This window comes from Sciurus carolinensis, chromosome 8 (assembly GCF_902686445.1).
Source record: "Sciurus carolinensis chromosome 8, mSciCar1.2, whole genome shotgun sequence".
In the NCBI taxonomy this organism is placed as follows: Eukaryota; Metazoa; Chordata; class Mammalia; order Rodentia; family Sciuridae; genus Sciurus; species Sciurus carolinensis.
This window is the reverse complement of record NC_062220.1, coordinates 124,277,044-124,292,560: the sequence shown is the minus strand read 5'-3', so window position 1 is coordinate 124,292,560 and position 15,517 is coordinate 124,277,044. Positions and strand designations below refer to the sequence as shown.

Below are 15,517 nucleotides of genomic sequence, written 5' to 3'. Positions count from 1 at the left end.
TAACAGAATAGCAACACATTTATAGCATTCTAACTGTTTTAATGAAGCAGATCTTCCATATGCCACCGGATGTAGAAGAAATTTTAGATCTGAAATTGTTCCCAGGGATATCAGCCTCAGGCACATTCTTCATGTGAAAGTTTGCAAGCACCTTTCTTTCCAAAGAGACAATCAGATTGTGGATTGCTTTTTAGGCAAAAAGAATAAGCATCCTAGTTCATAATTCAATCATTTCATAAATTAAAATTTATAAATATTATAAGGAGATACCTGAAATTTTTGCTTAAATAATAAGAGATCAACTGCAAGAAGCATAAAATCAAAACCTTTTTTCTTATAGCTAATATGTGTTATGCATAAATATATAAAAAATAAAATACACAGTTTTTAAAACTAGAATTAGTAAACCTCTTTATAAGAATATTAACATCTAAGTACAACATAAAAGGAGCAGTATTGTTAGATGTACAATTGAATTATAACAGAAATAACAACAATGAAAGGAGAAATAGGTTTCTGATAGAAAATTCATTTTGTTGCCAGTAAATAGGACCACATGAGTATATTTCAGATTATTTTCTTTTATGGGCTATCTAAACTGCATGCTAAGAATATTAAAGAGCTCTTGGAAAAATCAGGATCTGGCAGCTCTAGCATTAGCTCATTTTTATACAATGGATGGCTAGATAAGAAAACAATTTGGAGTGTTGAAATTGTTTTAAAAATAATTTTATTCCATTTCATTGAAGTCAGTCTCTTCAATCTTCTGATTTTGCTAGGGCTGGGAATGGGGGTTGTGTGGAAATGGACAGGGAGTGGGTATGGAGGAGGGCACAACAGATCAGCGTAATAGCAAGGGCCAATATCAGTTGAGAAAACCCAATCAATTTCACTTCATCAGAAATCTCTGACCCATAACAGCCAAAAGTCAACATAAATGTCAATATTTTAAAGCTTTGGGATCATTTTCAATCTTTTGTAAGTTAGCAGCCACTATGACTACATGATGACCATAAACCTGGTCAACAGGGAAGAGCTCCTGAGATACACCATCTGCTGTATCTCTTCCTGGAATAAACTCAAATTCTATATCATTAAGTTTCTTGCTGAGGTTTCTCAATCTTAAGATGAGGTTTGTGGTGTAAGAAGCTTCTCTGTTGTCTTCACTCACATTGGGTTGGCCCTGAGAATCATGCATAGAGAAGGACTGTATTTGCTCTGGGCTGCTGGTGGTGTTCACTGAGATCTCTAGATTTTCTTCTTTACTCTTTGTAACTTTTCCTGAGAAGCAGCTGCTTTCCTCTCTTCACTTTTCTCATCCATTTCCTCATCACTCCACTCCCAGTCCCTTTCTTTGTGTTTCTTGACGTGACTGCTTGACCCTGGAACTCCTCTTTGGGCTATCTGGCCATTCTGGTAAGCAGTTTCTTAATCAGGTATTCTCTGTTCTTGGTTTTCTGGAAGTAGTTGCATTTAAAAGATCTGCTGCTGTGAGTCTTTTGGAAGAATACTTTTGAAAACATGGTGAAAGTAATTTTCTAAGACATGCCATATTTTTTCATCATTTATCTTCTCTTTAGGTTTCTTAACTGGGTGGGTCATTTTCCAGAGTCCATATTAACATGTGCATAGGAAGGTATTTTTGATAAGATGCTGTTCCTGTTGCTATTTCAATGGACAATATTCCAAAAGTCCACATGTCAGCCTTGCAGTCATGGGCTCTCACCAGTTCCACAACTTCAAATGCCATCCAACATGGGGTGCAAACAGTGCTTTTCTTACTGTATTGCTTATAACATCACCCCTGTTGCTAAGAATGCACTTACCCCCAAATCTGCAATTTCTTCAAAACCAACCTCAACCCGAAGAATATTACCAGCTTTCAAATCTCTATGAATCTGACCATTTCTGTGTAGATAGCCTAAGCCTCCCCAAACCTCTTTAGGCAGTTGCAATTACTGCCTCTTCCACTCCTTTCTTGTGCTCTCCTCAGTTGACAATGTATTTGATGATGTCTAAAACTGAGCCTCCACTTAGCAATTTCATGACCAAGCCAAATTCAACTTTTACCACAAATGAGTTGTAATAGGTCACTACATTGGGATGGCTGCACTGATTCATGACATGAATTTGTTTTAATTGTTCATACATTCTGGTCTGGAATTTTTCCAGGTTGATACACTTTATTGTTACATGTTCTTGCCTAGATTTGCATAGAGAAGCCTGAACCACAGTAGTAGTTCCATTGCAGGTAACCCCTTGCAGCTCATATGCATCCGTGCAGATGTGCCAGTCCAAGGCCTGGGAAGCTGGGGCAGGGACAGGTGCCCCTATTGCAGCTTCCAGGATGCACCGGCCAGAGGGCAATCTTCCACTTGAATCTTCCCTTGCCTCACCACCAACACCTCTCCACTAGTGAACACCCTCCCTGCTCCTGCTGTTAAAGAATTATTGATAATTCTACTTAATACGTGCAATAAAATTCCATGAGCTAAAGAGTGAGAAAACAGGTCACTCTCAGTTCTAAGAAAGATGGTTATTAGGTTTCAGTGCAAAAGTTAAGATATTGGAAGTTTTCTTTGTAGAGGAAATAATCAATTCAAGAAAAAGGAGCTATAAATGTTGAGCACTGCTGTTATTTCATCAGGAGGGAAAAAGTCACCTTAGTAATGTCCACTAATTAAAACATACTGCTGCTCCACTTGCATTCCAATAAAATTTGTAATACTACTCTAAAATATTTGCTGGAAATAGCTTGCATTAAAACAGAACAAAATAAAACCAAGCAGAAAAGAAAAGCAATTTCAAAGATACTAAGACCATGCAATAAGAAATGGAAAAATATAAATATATTAATATCCAAACAGATGTTTTAAAACATCACATGGTTTTTATCACACAGAAAACTATGTTTGTATAATAGATATTTCGGATTAAAAAACCTAGTAGCCAAAAAGGAAAACTTAACTAAAGGTGTATTTCTTAAAGTAAAGTAACTAATGCAATAGAAGCCAAAAAAATGATAGATACTTATTTCTCATATTTATGGTCTCACACAGGTGCCTCCACAATGTAGTTAGCTTTATTTTATACACTAAATTAAATATAGGTAAGCTATCATAAAGTTTTGTGCTGAGGAGTTTAGAGTTGTATATTTACAAATCTGTCTGTTAAATTCTCTATGCACTCTTTCTGAAGAGTTAATATTTGATGAAATAAAGAGAAGGAAGAAGAGTGATTTAATCAGGATAATAGCCAACACTAGGATGGGCATGTGAACCTGTCTCTATAGAATGTGCAAAAAAGGGATGGCACCAAAAAAAGCCAACACTAATTGGCTTGAATAAATTATTATGGTGGAATAGGTAGATGTGTGTATACATGAATACTATATCAACTTATGTAAATTTTACAACAAAATACATAAATATAACAATGCACATATGATTATACCATGCATAAAATATAAAGTGAATGTTATATTGTAAATGTATATGTGAAAGCTAAATAAATACTAATATAAATATTTAAATCTGAAAAAATGTAATGTATTCAATATATCATTACATTGTATATTTTATAGTGTTACAAATTTATATGTAAGTTCCTATTGAACTCTATAAAATAAAATTAGCTATGTACCAAATCTCTAATTTTCTTGAAAAGCTGAAATTTATGAAAGTTTATAAGAACATAGTTGGAAATACTATCATTCAATATAATGAGAAAATTCATAGAAATTTCACAAGAACTACGCATAACCAAAATACCATTCCACTTTATTCAAATAATGATTTAAAAGGAGATAATTATAATGCTAATAACAATATTAAATAACATACACAAAGATATGTTTATGATTTGGATATACTTTAGACTCCACAAACTCCCCAAAATAAACCTAAGCCTTCGAGAACTTATTGAGAAATATTCTAAGCCCTTTGGCTAAGATGAATTCTTGATTTTCTTTTCTTTCTCTCTCTTTATCTCTGTGTTCTATCACATCCTCTACTGCCTATAATACACCTGCCTGAGTATTAGAGTTATTCCATATTTACATGTCTTAAAGAGACAGAGATCTCTCTGACCATGATGCAGTACACTCTGTATGTAAATCCATAAATTGCAAACAAGGACATAGAAGATTACACTGTGGAATCATAATAAACTCACTTTATACAACAAACCTATGTCACATTGACAGAAGAAATTTGCATACTATGATGGCACCACATGAAATTCAAGAAACATCCATCCCAGCAGATGAGCAAATCTTACCATAGCAACACAAGCAATATAGACAAACAAGGTAATGTGTCATCTTCTAAAATTTATAGTTCCATACTATCATTCCAAAATACCAATGTGGATGAAAGGCCAGACAAAGAATTCAAAGGACGATTAAAAAAAAACTTAGTGAAATCTGAGAGAATACAAATAATCAATTCAGAGACTTAAGGAAAAAGATACAGAATATAAATGAGAAATCAAATAAAGAGAAAATTCAGAGGAAAAGAACCAAACAGAAATCTTAGAATTGAAACACTCAATAACTTTGTTAGATAAAAGCTCAGTTGAATACCAAAATACTAGACTAGATCAAAAGGAAGAGAGAATATTTGAATTCAAAGATGATTTTGTCAAAATATTATATTCAGACAAATAAATAAAAAGAAGAAACCTCCAAAACACCATTAAAATATCAAACATTCATATAATTGGCATACCAGAAGATGAAAAGCTACATTCAGAGTGCATAGGAAAAATATAAATTGAAATAAGAGCCATAAATTTCTCAAATATTAGGAAAGACCTGGACATTCATGTTTCAGGGATATTTAGAGCCCCAATATATAAATAATCAGAGATGAACAACTAAATGACATGTTATAGGTAAATTGTCAAAAATGCAGAAGAAAAGAATATTAAATTTGCAAAAGAAGGTGAGTCATGCTACAATAAATGAAAACCCATTAGACAAACAACAGATTTTACAGCCAAATCTCTAGAGGTCATAAGGGCATGAAATAATGTGCTTCAAGTCCTGAAAGAAAATAACTGTCAAAGAACATTAATATAAGAGCAAGGTTATCATTCAGAATTGAATAATAATCAAACATGTCAAGATAAGCATAAACAGCGGGAATTCATAATCACCAGGACAGCATTATAGATGATATTTAGGAGAACCCTATCTAAACTCAAGAGAAATAAAGACAATCATAATCATGAGACTATGTGAAAGAATAAATCACAAAAGGTAGCCTGCTGAAGAGATATAGGAAGGAATCAAATATTTATGTAGTAGGCCATCAAACTTAGAAAGGTAAAAAAGAAGAATAAATGAACAATGGATATTCAAAACAACCAGAAGAAAATCACTGAAATGACAGGAACAGACACATACATTTTAATAATAATTCTGAAATGAAATAGTCTTAATTCTCTGATTAAACAACAGGCTGACTAAATACATGAAAACATAAATAAGACTTAACAGTGTGCTACATATAAGAAACTTATCTAAAATGCAGACAGACTGAAAGTGAAAAGACGAAAAAAGTATTAAAAGCAAATGGAATTCTAAAACATGGATAGCAGTAATTATATTCCACAAAACAGACTTTTAAACAAGATCTGTGAAACAAATAATTTCACTATATATTGATCAAGTGACGAATACATCAAGAAGGTATAACAATTACACATGTAAATGTCCTGAAATTTGGAACCCCCAATTTCATAAAATGAATAGTACTGTACATAAAGGGTGATATAGGCCCTGATATAGGAATGATGAATAACTTTAATACCACACTCTCACCAACAGATAGAAAATCCAGACAAAAATCAATGAATAAACAATAGTTATATTAATAACATCAAGTGGATTTCTCAAATGTCCACAGAATATTCCATCAACCTTATGCAGATTACACATTCTTTTCATCAACACGTGGAACTTTTTCCAAAATCTACCACATAAATTCCACAAGTACTTCTTTACAAGTTTTTTGAATTTAAATAATTTACTACATCTGATCTCATCGCAAATGGAATAACACTAGACATCAACAAGAGAAAATGCAGAAATTATACAAATACATGGAAATTTAGTAACACATTATTTAAAGAACAGTGGTCATTGAAAAAACCAGTGGGGAAATTTAAAGTTTATTTGAATTAAATGAAAATGGAAACAAAGCACACTTCAATCTGTGAGATATACCTAAAGTAGCCTAAAAGAAACAATTTACAGAATGAAAGATTACATTAAAAGAGTAGAGAGCTCTTACATAAATACCTTCATGATATGCACCTAAAATTCTTACTAAAAAAACAGATCAAACTCCCAAATTAATGGGAATAAATAGAAAGGCTCAGAGTATAAATGAGTAGTGACTAAATGAACAATACAAGTGATTAGTAAAACTGAGAGTTGGTCCTTTGAAAAGATGAACAAATGGCCTTAGCGAAAGAGCTCAAAGAAAAGGTGAAAACTCAACTAAATTAAAGATGGAGAAGACGACATTAGAACAGACATGAATGAAATTTAAAAGATCACTAAGAAATATTTTGAAAGACTATATGCCAATAAATTTTAAAATCTTAAAAAATAGGCAAATTTTGGAGACAAAACCACTGAAATTGAAATAAAAGGACACAGAAAATCTTATACATCAGTAATAAGTTATAATATTGAAATAGGAATAGAAAGACTGATCAAGAAAATCCAAGTTCAGTTAGATTTACTGCTGAATTTGAACAGATTTTTTGGGGAAAAAAAGCACTAATTCTCAAACTATTGTATAAAATTGAAAGGAAAGGATCACTTTCCAACTCATTTTATGAAGACAATATCATGTGGTACTAAATCTGACAAGGTCACGACAATAAAGAAGACTAAAGACCAGTATCTTTCATGAAAATGAATTAACTGAGGATGAGAAAAACCTTTACAATGAATATTACAAAACACTGAAGAAATGATCCAAAGAAAACACTTCAAGGTAGAAAGACCTCAAATGTTCATGGATTGGTATAATTAATATTGTTAAAATGGTTACACTACCCAAATTAATCTACAGATTCAGTTTAGTCATTGAAATGCCAATACTATCTACAAATGTTCATAACGGTTTTATTTATAATAGCAAAACCCAGAAAAGAATCAGGTGTTTTTAAAAGATAAATTATAAGGCAAATTGTGATACCTTCATTTTATGGATAATATTGAAAAGAAACACTCCATCGATACATATTCATCAGTGGAATTATATTTTTTTTAAAAATTAAAACTCAAAAGCTTATATACTGTATAATTCCAATGATGTAACATTTTGAGATGGAAACATTTTGGAAATAGAAAACAGGTTATTGATAATTGGAGTTTGAGTGCAAAGGGAGCCAGGAGGGAGGTGATTGAGGTTATAAAACGACAGCAAAAGGGATTCTTGTGGTGAAACTGCTCAGTATGGTATCTATAGTAGTAGCACAACAAAGACAAGTGGTAAACAAAACTACATTTACACATTTACATAGACATGTTTACAAATGTGTGCTGTTAAAATTAAGGAAACTAAGACAAGTATATTTTGTCAAAGTCAGTAACATAGTTGTGACATTATTCCATAATTCTGTGTAATGTTCTCTTTTTAAAGAATTTAACATTTATTTATTCATTTTTTATGTGGTACTGAAGATCCAACCCAGTTTCTCACCCATGCTAGGTAAGCACTCTACCACTGAGCTACAATCCTCTGCTGCCAGGGCAACTACCACAAGCTGCACCTGGACCTCATCAAGGAGATGTGGCAGTTCTTCCTGACGGTGGCCTATGCCTGCTGCACCATTCCCACCTAACACAGTGGCCAAATTGGCTTCAAGCTATGCAGCAAAACCCAGAGCACCAATTTCCAGGAGTGCTGGCAGTGGCTGATACAGACATAAGTGAAGCATATGAAGCTGAAATACTACAACACGGATGTGAACCTTGCAGCCTTTGTGCTGCCTGAATTTGCCCACAAGGCCCTGAACAAAGTGTGCTGAACCCAGGTAACACTGCAATGCCACCTAGGATCTCGGACTAGACTGGGAAGATTCTGGCGTGCCCAGGACCCACCAGGCCTGGACCAGATCCCCTATCAGCTTACACCCACCAACCAAGTGTTCCAGGGCCCAGAATGCTGTCTGGCCTGCCCTACTGGGCAGGCTCTGTGCATCCTTCTTTCTGGCATCGAGCCCTGAGTCTATACAAGTTCTATACAGCACTGTCTCTCTACCCTCTCTTGCCACTTAGCAAACGTGTATTTATAAAAACAATAAAACGTTTTAAGGTGAGTGAAGGGTGTACAGGCAGGGTTACAAACACACACACACACTCAACCCAGGAGCTCCACCAGTCCTGAAGCTTGGTGCCTTGGATCCCACATTGAACAGAGAGAAAATCAAAGCCAAAGTAAACTGGGAGGGGTGACTGTGCTCTCTTTTCATCCAACTCTTACCTTAGTCATGTCACATTACAGGAACTCAGTCCCAATCTCAGTCCTGGAGCTCCAACTCTGCAGCAGACCACCTTCCAGAGGTTCCAGTCCCACCCCAGCCCCAAACTGACAGAAGAACATCTTTCATTTCCTCCATAGTTCCTTCTTTTAACTCCTCTAGCAAAAACATTTCCTACTAGAGTCAAAAATATTTCACTCTTTAGTAAGGCAATAAGCCAATAAACCAGGTCATCCACTATTGCAACTGGCTTTGCTAAATCCTGGGTGGCAAGTGCAGTCCTGATCTGACAGTTGAACAGGTGGCTGCCTCACACTGGTCCTCCGTGCCTCTCCAAAACGCTGGGGTAGTGTGGGTCACCATCGATTGGTATTCTTCTCAGCGTTCAGAAAGCTGCTGTCCTTAGGCTCTCAAGTCCCTATCTGAAGCTGCACTTCAGTTCAACTCGTCTTCCCAGAAGCGCTGCTGCCACCTTTGGGGACCCAGGAAGAGCATGGGATCCGGGATGGCACAGACTTGACCCTTGGTATGCGCTCCCAGAGCCAAGAGAGCCCCACCGACGGGCAGCTGTGTCATATGCCGCCTCTGGCAGCAGTTATGGCATCTGCCCAAATGGCAGCGCTCTTCACTGGGAAGAGCTGCCCCCACGACACTGGTTCCCCTGCATGCGCTGGTCCTTTCTGTTCATGCTTCCCCCCGCCCACATTCTACCCTCTTCCTTTTTTCCTCTAGTCCTTCTGTCTCCTTTATTTTGTATTCCATTTTTAAAAAGGGGACTAAAGATACTCTAAGTGTTAGGAAGGCCTTCCCACCCCAAGAACTCTTCCTCTACCTGGTGGTAGTGGTCCTGGCTTCTGCTGGCCCACTCCTCCTCTCCTTCCTCCCAGCCTTCCTCCTTCCCCTCCTCCTCCTAGCGCTGGTAGCACAGGTGTAACGCACAAACTGCCTGTTTTCAGACCCACACCTGCCTTGCTTCTGAGCATGACCAGCTGCTCTGCTGACCCTTGATTTCCTGCCTCCCACGTGCCTGCTGGGCTGGGTTTTCTGCCTGGCAGGGAAGGGCGAATGCCAGCTGGGGTCACCAGCATTAGGAGCAGAGGCTGTGTGTGGACAGGCGTGGCACCAGGGCCAGGGAAAGCCCTCAGAGGCGGAGGACGGTCGCCTAGGGCCACCGCCTTTGGTGCTGAATGAAGCATCCTGACGCCCTGGGAGGCCAGGCCCGGTGTCCTCGGCCGGCTTGCCTGGGGAAGTGGGGGGGACTCACCCTTGCTTCTAGGAAGTTGGAAGTCGGCTCCTTGGCGGTCCCGAAATTGTCCAGGAGAATGGTCTTCTGGGTGCTGGGCGCGAGCTCTAGAGCGACGTCCGCTGGGTGGAACCAAGAGCCACGCATGCAGAGGAGTGAGAGGTGGAGTTCGCGGGCAAGCGCTCTGCTGGGCTGGGCGAAGGGGTGGGCCAGAGGCCGCAGCGGCTTCTCAGGCTTGGCCCGGGGATAACTCGCTGTCCCTGCCCGCTTCAGTGAAGGCTGTCCCTGAGGTCCCTGAGACGCCTTCCTGTCCAGAAGGGCCCCCCTTCCACCGAGGGGCACTCCCGCCCTGGGCCCTTGGGGTTGTTCGCCACCCAGCAGGGTGTCACCTATATATATATCTGTTGTATTTATATCTGTTTTATATATATACATATATACATCAGATAAAGCTGAATCAGAGGAACTTTTATCTTTCCCTGGTAACAAGAAGGAAAAAGAAAAATAAGAGTTTTTCCTAACTTACATATACATAAAGTTTAAAATAGAAAAGAAATGAAAATGAAGTGAAATAAATTAGAAGAGAATGTTTAGTATGCAAAAATGAGATATAAATAGATGTGATATTTATAAGCCACTAATATAATCAATTAAAGATTCAAAAAAATAAAATTCAAAAAACGGAATAAATAAAAAGTTTAAATTATTAAGAAAAATTATTCAAAGTTAAAACTTAAAACCTTTAGGCCATTACAGGAAATGAACAATTTTGGATAAAGTAACACAATTGGAAAAAGAAAACTCAGATTGAACAACAGGGAAAATTAGGAGAATGGAAAGTTCCAGGAAGAAATAGGGGAAATGTATTGAGTGAAGATTTGAAGAATGAAGAGGGCACCTGTCCTTGACAATGTTGTCATAAGGATTTTCAACATCAAATAAAACCCCAATTCAATTTGTGAGGCAAATGTGGTCATTTCCCATACTTGTAAAGATAAACATTACCATCCACAAAAGGTTAAAGTTTTTAAAATTCATGCAAAATTTTATCACTTTTGCATACTTATTTTCATTTTATTCTATTTTCCATTAGTAGTATTACATATTTGTTTCATACCTGCAGAATGTGCAAATATTTTATATCCTTTCTTTTATAAGTGATTATTAAAATTGTCCATGTTTATATTAGAATTTCAAAAATTTCCTTACTTTCCAATTACAATTGTTGGGGCTAGGATTGTGACTCAGTGGTAGAGCACTTACCCAGCATGTGTGAGGAATGGGCTTGGATACTCAGTACCACATAAAAAATAATAAATAAATAAATAAATAAATAAAGGTATTGTGTTCATCTATGACTAAAAAAAATTTAAAAAATTATAAATGTTGATTGGATATAACTTAGATAATGAGTTGAATTCTGAAGAAACTAAAAATATATATGTAATTCCACCAACCAGATACATAAGTACATTTGGATTGGAATCTTTTTATTTTAATTTTAAAGTTGATACACAATTCATATAATAAAAGTCAAAGTTTGAGTGTACCATTCAGAGAATTTTTGTTTACTTATACTGTACAATCATCACCACCATCAATTTTAGAACATTTTCATTCACAACAAAAAGAAACCCCATACCCATTGTTAGTCACATCCCAGTGCCTGCCATCTTCAAAGCATGAGGCAAGCAGCCATCTACTTTCTGTCTGTGGATTTCTCTATCTTGTATATTTTTAAAATTTGTTCTAATTAGTTATATATGACAGTAGAATGCACTCTGTACATGATGCACAGTCAGAGCAGTAGTGTAAGCATATATATATATATAAGGTATACGGTAATAATGTCCATCTCATTCCACCATCCTGTCCCTCCCACATCTCCTCCCCTCCCCTCACTCTCCTCTGTACAATCCAAAGTTCCTTCATTCTTCCCTCCCTCACCATGGATCAGTATTCACTTGTCAGAGAAAACATTTGGCCTTGTTTTCTTGGGTTTGACTTATTTGGATTAGCATGATGTTCTCCAGGTCCATCCAATTTACCTGCAAATGCCTTAGTTTTATTCTTCTTTAATATCCTGGACATTTTAATAAATAGAATCATAGTATGCAATCCCTTGTGACCAAATTCTTATATTTAGCATGTTTTTGAGGTTCATCTGTGTAGCATGAAATCAACAATTCATTTCTTTTCATAGCTGAATAAAACTCCATTGTATGCACAGGCCATATTCTGTACATACATTCATCACCTGATGGACATTTGGATTTTGTCCACTTTTTGATAATTATAAATAGCATTTTAAATGTTCATATGCACATTTTTGCATGGACATATCTTTTTCAGTTCTTTTGGACATACGCAAGAGTGGGATTTCTGGATCATGAGATCTTGGTTAGTAATTACATGATTTCACATTCCTACCACCAAAGTGTAAGCACTCTAATTTTCCAAATTTTTTGTAATAATTTTTTTTTCATTTTTTAGTATAGTAATTTTAAAGGAGGGTGTGTGTCCAGTGAAGTGGTATCTCTCTAGTGTTTTAATTTGCATTTCCCTAATGACTAGTGAGCATCATTTCATGATATTGACCATTTGTACATTTTCTTTAGAGAACTGTCTCTCAAAGTACTTTGCCCACATTTAGTCATTTATCTCTATTGAATTGCAAGAATAATTTATACACTCTGGATAAAGACATTATCAGGTAAATTATGAGAAAATATTTTTTCCCTTTCTGTAGGTTGTCTTTTCACTATCTGAAAAAAGTCCTTTCCTGCCCACCCCACAAAATACAGTTTCACTTTTGATGAAATCCAGGTTATCTGTTTTTTTTTTTAATCATTTATATTTTCAATGTCATATCTAAGAAATGGTGCTTACTTCAAAATCATAAAAATACACATCTTTGTTTTCTCTTGAGAGTTTTAAATTTTTAGTTCTCATATTTACATTTTAATTTCTTTTCAGTTAATTTTTGTATGTGACCTGAGGTTAATTTTTTGACTTCCCTCCTTTGCATGTGACTCTCTAGTTGTACAGCACCATTTGTTGAAAAGACTTCTCATCAAAGGGCTTTGGCACCTTTGTTAAAATAAATTGACCACAGATATGTATTTATACTGGTTCTCAATTCAATTCCATTGGTTGATAAATATTTTCTTATGTCAGTACCACCGTGTCATGACTAGCTTTGTAGTAAGTTTTGAAATTGAGAAGTGTGATTTTAACTTTAGCACTCCTTGTAAAGTTTCACTTCAAAAACTTGGAAGTATTCACATCTGCATGTCAACAAATTCTATAGCACCAATTTAAATAAATATTTAGAATCCCATATTGTGAATTCTGTTATCATAAACAATGCTTAAGGAATATCCAGGCAATTAGACTTTGCTCCACCCTTATTTGGAAAAATTGTTGTTTTCAAAGACCATGTAATATTCCAGTAAGTTCTATACAGCAATTACATTAAATTTTATTAACACTATAAATATTGGGGTAATAATATTTTATATATTTGGTTAAGCTTCATTGGGATAATATCCTAAGACAAATTATTCTAAGTTGAGATTTGTCAAACATAGGATATCAATATTTTAGAACAATTGATACACATCGTGTGTGTGTGTGTGTGTGTGTACACGTATTTTTACAAATACATATTGTAACAAGTTAAAGCTGCTCCAAAACCATACTTTGTTTCAGAATTGAGTATTCTGCTTTAAAAAAAACTAAGACATCTACTTTATTTATTTTTTGAGTTTTATTTTTATAACATAGTTAACATACAGTATTTAAGTTTCTTTTTAAATTTTTTTCTAATTAGTTATATATAACAGAATACATTTAAAATATTTTGTGATTGAAAATACTGCCTCATTTTTTAATTTCCTTTGTATAATTACTACAGACGTTTCAAATTCTGAATGTTCTAAATGTATTTTCTTTTGAGTACATTGCTTTCTATGAAGATTACTCAATTTTCTATTAAGGGTTTTATTACAAGTCTTCAATCAAGATAGCTATGTAGTTTCGACATGATGTGATTGTAGCTTTTTAAACTATGAAACCCCTGAGAGATTATACCTTCTAGTTGAAATAAAGTATTTATACTAGATTGTGGCTTCAGATGCTGTTGTTGCTTCTTAGACCTTTAAGAAACATTCTTAATGAACTTCATAGAATTCTGAGGACTGTTTTTTTTTTTCCTGTCAAGTTTAAATTGCTTCATTATCTAAGAGAGGTCTTATATAGCTGTACCATTTTCACACGCTTTCTGAGAGAAGTTGACATTTTCCTTGGCAACTGAAGATGTTTCTCTCGTAATCAAACAACAGTTTATACATCTTGATACTATTCTTTTTTTAACCACGTGTTTCTTTGGAGTTAAAATGGCTATGATAGCCTTATCGAAAACAGTCTTCAGTCCCTTTTGGGTTAAAGCTTAACATTCCACATAGCAGCATACTCCTTTCTCTTTGCTAGTTTCTGTCCTTGTTCCACCCATATAGGTTTTTCTTTCAAAAAAGTTATAAAGTATATATTGCAATTTAAAACCACAATGAGATATTGCCTCCTACCTGTTAAGATGATTATTATCAAAAAGACAAGAAATAAGTGTTGGTGAGGATGTGGAGGAAAGGAAAGCCTTGTACATTCTTGGTGGGTATGTAAATTAGTACAGCCAGTATGGAAAACATTATGGATGTTTCTCAAAAAATTATAGAGCTATCTTATGACCATCAATCCCACTTTTGCATATATGTTCAAAGGAAAAGAAATCAGTATGTCAGAGAGACACCTGCATTCCTGTGTTTATTGCAGCATCATTCACAGAAGCCAAGACACAAAATCAAATGAGTGTCCATCAATGAACAAACAGATAAACAAAATGGAGTACATAACTGGTTAACACTATGCAACCTTAAAAAACAAGGAAATCCTGTCATTTGACATAACATGAATGAACTCAAAGAACATTACACTAAGTGAAATGAACTTAGCAGGAAAAATTACTGCATGATCTCACATATTGGTTAGAATCTAAAGTAGTTGAACCCATAGAAGTACATAGCAGACTGGTGGAAACCAGGGGCTCTGTGTTGAGGTTGTTGGATTGAGAAGATGATTTTCAAAAGATACAAGATTTTAGTTAGATAGGAGGAATAAATTTTAGAGATCTCTCGTACGCATGGTGATTATAGTGAGAAATGTTGCATTGTACAATAGAAAATTGCTTAAAGAGTAGATTTTAAATGTTCAGGTCACAAAAAATAAGTATATGAGGCAATGGGTATGTTAACTATACTGATTTAGTCATTTCACAATGTATGCATATATCAAAATATGCTGTGCAACAGAAGTAGATACATTTTTATCTGTCAACTATAAAATAAATTTATAATTTTTAATTTTAATAATGAAATGAAATAAAGTATAGTATTAACCATTTTCTATAATCCTTACTGTAAATAATTTTCTACCATATTTGCCTCAACTCTTTCTAGGGCATGAGAATGGAACAGCAGTCAAAGCATCATGCTGAACTTAGAACGATTCATTTTTGAAAAAATGAAAACAGTAACTATGCTGATTGTAGATCCCTCAGAAGTGTCTATGTATTCAGTTTGGGAATATTAGGCCTCTTTATTATGGTATATTTAAAAAATAACATACATTTATTTTAATATTTTAAAGGTACCAAAGAATAATAAATGAAAATCTCCTTCCTCTGCAATCAGTCCCACTTTCTATTACCACAGAGTC

General features: G+C 35.2%; 1 pseudogene; it reads right to left on the bottom strand.

The window, feature by feature from the left end:
• Positions 1-758: 758 nt before the first annotated feature.
• On the bottom strand, positions 759-9,892 carry LOC124991494 (STE20/SPS1-related proline-alanine-rich protein kinase-like; annotated as a pseudogene).
• Positions 9,893-15,517: the final 5,625 nt, after the last annotated feature.